General features: G+C 43.1%; 1 protein-coding gene across 1 annotated transcript in view; it reads right to left on the bottom strand.

The window, feature by feature from the left end:
• INPP5F (inositol polyphosphate-5-phosphatase F) overlaps nucleotides 1-6,623 on the bottom strand; it is a 58,017-nt gene extending 51,394 nt beyond the window's left edge. The window contains exon 1 of the mRNA XM_023762640.1: nucleotides 6,559-6,623. The gene's annotated coding sequence lies outside the window, so the exon portion shown is untranslated. The remainder of the gene's footprint in view (nucleotides 1-6,558) is intronic.
• Between the last annotated feature and the right edge of the window lie 6 nt (nucleotides 6,624-6,629).

Consider the following 6,629-nt stretch of genomic DNA (forward strand, 5'->3'; position numbering starts at 1 on the left):
AGAAAAAAAACAAGCTATCAGGATACCCCGTTTGCTGGCACCTGCATGCTCTACCCTAAAAGGCCTTTCTACTTCCTCTCCTCTGAAGCTAGCCTTTGCCAAGTCGTGGCCTCTGCTGGCTATGGCCTGGTCAGAGCACAGCATCTAGGAACCAGTGATTCTACAAAGGCCCCTCCCCTTTTTGAAGGCAGTTGTCCTAAAGGCTTTTCCCTAACCATTTCCACTCTGCTTTATATGCTCTGAAAAGATGCCTGTGAAATTAGAGCTAGGACTCGTGCAGAGCTAGACTGAGGAAGGCTTCAGGTTGCTCATCACAGGCTGAAATACTTCCCATCCCATACATATCAATGTTTCTGCACAAAGATCTACCCTATATCTATTCCCTTCCCCAACTGCAGATGTTCTAAAAACTTAAGGAGAGAAACCTGATAAACTGACCCTAACCTGGAAAAACAACTAGTCAATCTATTACATAGTGACATTCCCTGTAAGTATATACTAATTTTGCAAGACGGAGTCAGGGATAGGTGTTGGGTCGAAGAACCAACCAGCTGTCCCATTATCAACCTTTTCCTTCTATATAGATCCTCCCTCGGTATATGTGCTTTGACATATGAGAGGCTATTTTATTCTCTATAAAGGCTATCCTATAACGATGATGATAGTGAAAGACACATTTCAGATATTACCCATAAAGTTATAAATACTATAACTCTGTAGTCAAGAAGATAGAAAGGTTTATAAAACAGGTTTGTCAGCATTGAGAGGTTTCTATCTGGCTTTGTAGTCACATATTGGGTTAGAAGCCCATCTCTCTGCCTCTTAACTCTGTGAACTTGGACATATTACCTCTCTATGCCTCAGTCTCCTCATCTGTAGGAAAATAACAAAACCCTCCTCCTGAGGTTTGTGGGGATGAAACGCACCAGTACAAATAAAGGGCTTAGCACAGTGTCTGGTTCAGAAAAAAATGCTCAATAAATAAAAGCTGTTATTAGCTACTATTGATCTCAGTTAACAATGTAGACAACAAAATATGTTCAAAAACTTCCTTCATCTGTAAAACCTGATTCCAAAAATTGTTATCTGCCCCATTAGCAAGACCCTGTCGTTCTTTTTTTTAACCCCAGGAGAGAAAAAATATTTTAGAAAGATGAGTCTTTTCTATTTTGCATGTATAAAAATAAGTGTTCATAAAAATAAATATACAGACCTCTTCAATCTAACAATGCTAGATTAGAAATATACTAAATTATGGAGTAAAAAGTAGTTCAGAATATAAAAACTGGTAAGTCATTTAAATAAACTGAAGGGTAAAGACACTAGAAAAAAACCTGGTTATTCAACAATGACAAAAACAAAGATTTTTTACAATATATTTACTAATTTTTTAAATTAAAATGCCTTATTATATTTTGTCATGGTAATCTGTGTTTATTAGCAAATATTTTTAGTTCAAAATCTTTTTCAAAGTCAATACCAAATGAACAAAACTCTAAAATACACTGAATGTATATTAATAAAATATGATCCTGAAAAGATAAAGTTTCATGTGGATCTCATTCCATAACTATAATTTCTCATTCAAAGAAAGTTAACTTCATATGACATACTAAAAATAATTTCATTATAAAAAATTACTAAGAAGAACAGAAACACTTTTCATGTTTCTGTGAATTCTAATTGATAGCTAGTTATCTCCTCCAAAAAAATATTCACTGGTATTCATCATTCAGAATATCATTTCTCTCTCTCCAGTTTACAGGCTGTGAATGTTATGTGTATGACAAATGCTTTAACATCTTTTCATGGTCACTCAGTCTCCAAATAGTATGAAGCATAGACTGCAGTAAATTACATAACACCGTCATATCAGACAAAGACACAAGGTCTAGTAGAAACAATTTTAAGACTGAAGAGGTAAGACCATAACACCCTTCCCCAACAGTGGACTGTTTAAAGTCTACAATCCTTTTCTCAGATAGTAAAACTTCACTCTCAGGAAGTTATTGAATGTTTACACAGTACTTTATCATTTTCCCTGGTAGACAATAAACAACCTAAATATTTTTCTCTAGGGGTCACCTTGCAATAGACATAAGCATTCACCAAAAAGCACTGCTACAGACTAAAGAAATGAAAATATCAGCCCTGGCTGGGTGGTTCAGATGGTTGAAGCATCCTCCCATACACCAAAAGGTTGCGGGGGTTGGATTCCCAGTTGTGGCAAGTAGGGCAGGCAATTGATCACATCAATGTTTCTCTCTCTCTCTTTTCCTCCCTCTTCTCCCTCCCTCTCTCTAAGAATCAATAAAAACATATCCTCGGGTGAGGAATTTTTTAAAAAGAAAGCATCAGAAAAAATAATAATATCAACTGTTTAAAAGAAACCATTTTTACAAATTAAACAATGTAAAGAAGAAAATAAGGAATACAAAGAATTTTCTTTTAAAAATGGTGATGCTAAATCAGATATTAAGGGAAAAAACACACACACAAGCGGAAAGCCTCACATTCATTTCCTCACGCAGCTGGACAGAGATTTTCCGCCCCAATTAGAAGATATTCAGAACAGGGCCTAAAATGGGTAATAAGCATAACACAGCATCCAACTTTTATGGCAATGATATTGCTGAGAGAAAACTTGGACTTAAAATTTAACTCAGCTCCACTCAACCAAAAATGCTTTCTGCATCCTACGCACTCTAGAGCCCAGAGACACCGAGATGAGTCAAGTACGGTCCTTGCCTAGGGAAATGCACTGTCCCCTGAGGAAAAAGGAAGGAAACTATTATTATATGGTGCAGTAAGGGCTATAATCAAAGTGTGTACTAAGTGTATAAAGCACCTGGAAACACAATAATGTGTTTATTGTGACCACAATTCTGCCCTAGGAATGCGGGCTAGGGTGAGCACACATCTGAGCTGGGTCTTACAGAATAAACTAGGCAGGAAAAGAGCTGACAGTAGCAAACATTCCAGGATAAGGAAATGGTCATTTTAACCTTAAAAATCAATGCTGACTCTTTGGATGTCTCTAAGAAAAAGGAAAGTCCTGATTCAGGTTGTTCAGTAGCCATAAACATAAAAACCACAATGTCCACAGGCTTGTTTGGTCTTATACTAGTAACACTGCCCTTTGGAAAAGATAAGGACTTGGTCAGTATTCAGTTGAACTATCAATTGGAAATAATGGAGTATTTTAAATGCTTTGATTAGAAGCCGAAACCGGTTTGGCTCAGTGGATAGAGCGTCGGCTTGCGGACTGAGGGGTCCCAGGTTCGATTCCGGTCAAGGGCATGTACCTGGGTTGCGGGCACATCCCCAGTGGGAGATGTGCAGGAGGCAGCTGATCGATGTTTCTCTCTCATCGATGTTTCTAACTCTCTATCTCTCTCCCTTCCTCTCTGTAAAAAATCAATAAAATATATTTTAAAAAAATAAATAAATAAATAAATAAATGCTTTGATTAGAAACAAGAGCAAAACTGGCAATAAAAGCAAAGGAAAAAGGTACGATAAAATGGAAAGAATTTTGAATGATTCTATAGAAAAAAAGCAATTAAAATACAATTATTAATAGTCATTCTTTAAAAAGCATCTTAAGTACTGGATAGGACAAACTAGTTGGTAAAGTACATGGGATTCTTTATTCACTGGCTATACTTGAACACCTAAAGATCAAAACAGGCTGTTACTTCTGAAATATAATGGCCTCTTCCTTCCTCTAGATTTTCGGTCTACTTCAGTCTGTGGTTGCCTACATCCTAAGACATGAAATAAATGTAACTGCAAAGACTACAGCCATTTATGTAGAAAAGAAGTTTTTAACTTGCCTTCTGATGTGGACTTTGAATATATAAACGGTAACTCAAACCACGTGGCTTAATCCACAATCTAGGCCGAGGTTACCCTGGGGATATTTCTTAAAGGCTTAAACCTGTGGCTCATCTCAGCTTCTTTAGCTCAGAAGTATGGAGTTAAGTATCCTTCCACAGAAAGGTAAGACACTAGCCAGCAGCCTAGAAGAGTTGACTTTGTTCACTTGAGAGGAGTGATTTATCCCCAAACCACCATTAGGACAGGAGAGCCTCCCATGTATAAGAACTGAACACAAACCAAACAGAAAGTCAAATAATTCATTTAAACGCGCTCCTCTTCAGAGGACTCCTATGACTGCACCGTGTTCCATGTCATTCCACCAGCTTGGTTCATCTCTGTCAATCTTAGGGGCTAAGACAGGGGTGGGCAAACTTTTTGACTCGAGGGCCACAATGGGTTCTTAAACTGGACCGGAGGGCCGGAACAAAAGCATGGATGGAGTGTTTGTGTGAACTAATATAAATTCAAAGTAAACATCATTACATAAAAGGGTACGGTCTTTTTTTTTTTTAGTTTTATTCATTTCAAACGGGCCCGGGCCGTAGTTTGCCCACGGCTGGGCTAAGAGAAAGAAGAGAGTGGCCCTAGAAATGCAGACAGCCCAGGCCACCCTATTTATATATGCCTCAAGTCACTGCCCAAACATACTGGTGACTACCTAGATATCCTGAGTTTTTTTTTCATGAAACACACCAATATCAACTCCTGTCCTCTAAAACGTACACTGAACAAACTGGCATTGTTTTAAAAAACATTTTCATCATGTACAATGACCCAAAAGCCCAACCCTCATTTTATAGTTGAAGAAGCGTGGAAAAGTGTTCTGTTCCATGGGTTGGCGATGATCTCAATTTCCATCCAGCTGGAAAAGATCTACGGTCGGCTCCCTAACAGCTTGGGGAATTTTGCAGTCTACCTTCCTTCAAGCTAAACTTGGAACTTTACCCAAACGTTGGGGGTGGGAGCAGGGGGAGGGCTAGGCAAATGGTCAAATCAGGAAAAACAGAGAAAAGAGAATGAATGGAGACTGGCCAAAATTAGCCTATCTACAACAACTTCTGTCCCAAGACCATCAGGAACCTTATCTGGGTGCCTAGTTTCTCCTCCATTCTGAATAGAGGAAATCACACGTAATTGTAAGAAAATACACGGAGCCGAGGGGGGAAAAATAAGTTCTCCTTCACTGCTCTAGCAAATCAACCGGCAGGCCTTCAAAAGAAAGGGGCACCTGCCAGATAGTGTTCTGGGGCCAGTTCTACCCTCTCCCGGACCTCAGGTCCGTGTCCAACCTTTCACACCTGTGTCCTCACGGCGACCCGAGGACACCATCAGCTGCTCTGTAAGGATGTTGTGGGGACAGTAAGGACCACGACCTTGAACGCCACCCAGAAATGGTAGCTGCTGTGACGCGAAAAGCTTAGTTGGAGCTCTTAGACCAGTGGTTCTCAACCTTCCTCATGCCGCGACCCTTTAATACAGTTCCTCATGTTGTGGTGACCCCCAACCATAACATTATTTTCGTTGCTACTTCATAACTGTAATTTTGCTACTGTTATGAATCGTCATGTAAATATCTGATATGCAGGATGTATTTTCATTGTGACAAACTGAACATAATTAAAGCATAGTGATTAATCACAAAAACAATATGTAATTATATATGTGTTTTCTGATGGTGTTAAGCGACTCCTGTGAAAGGGTCGTTCGACCCCCAAAGGGGTCGCGACCCACAGGTTGAGAACCGCTGTCTTAGACTTTCCAATTCATGTAATTCCTTTGTCGAGATGAGGCACAAGAATTGCTAGTAAATTTGAAATGCTCTATTTCTTTAAAGAACTCTACTTCTTTCACTACTCTACATCTTTCACTTCTCAAGTGAAAGATGTCTGAGGTGATTAGGGAAAAGGACTGACAACCTCCAAGGGGGAGGGGGGGGGACCCAGCCCCCCGCACCGCCGGCCCGGAGGGCGGGGCTGCTGTTTCACTCCCCACGTGAACCAGTTTTCCCCAACGCAAACCGAACGCCGTGGCCCTCGGCATCTCACAGCATCTTCACACCCAGACTCGGACCCACAATACACTCGGCATCGCCCACCACTGAACCCCACAAAAACAGTAAAAGTTCCACATGACGAGACGGTTTCATTGCAACACCACAACCAAAGAAAAGGAGCTTGAAGCCAGGTGCCCGGGGGCAGCCGGAAGCAATCACGCCTTTAAAAAGGACCCAGAAACAGGTGGACAGGGAGCGAAGTTCGACAGCTCGTGCCGCTGAACTGGGGTCGCTGCTGGCCCGAGACGGGGGTTCGCACCCAGACCCTGTCGCGGGGGCCGGGCCAGAGGCCACTCCGGACAGGAAGAGGCCTTCACGGCCGGGGTCCCTCGCTCGAACTTCCCGGGAGAGCCGGCCGAACCCCGGCTGCCGGCAGCCCGGGTCTGCTCTCCCCTCCCGGGAGGGACGAGGGTCCTTTGTCCGCGCGGAGGCGGGGGCCAGGGGCCAGGGGCCAGGCGAGCGCCCTCCGTCGGGAAAGTAGGACAGCGCGCACCCTCGCCGAGCCGCCCGCCCGCCAGGGCCGCAGGCGGCGCCCTCCGCTCCCGCGGGCTGGGGGGCCCGGCCGCGCCCTCCCGCCGCCGCCCGCGCCCCGCGCCCAGGGTGACCCCGCGCCGCCAGCCTCACCGGGTCGGAGCTCCAGGCCGCCATCGCGTCCGCATTGCCACAGCGCGCGCTCGCCCTGCTGCTGGATGTAG

This window comes from Myotis lucifugus, unplaced genomic scaffold, assembly GCF_000147115.1.
Source record: "Myotis lucifugus unplaced genomic scaffold, Myoluc2.0 scaffold_255, whole genome shotgun sequence".
In the NCBI taxonomy this organism is placed as follows: domain Eukaryota; kingdom Metazoa; phylum Chordata; class Mammalia; order Chiroptera; family Vespertilionidae; genus Myotis; species Myotis lucifugus.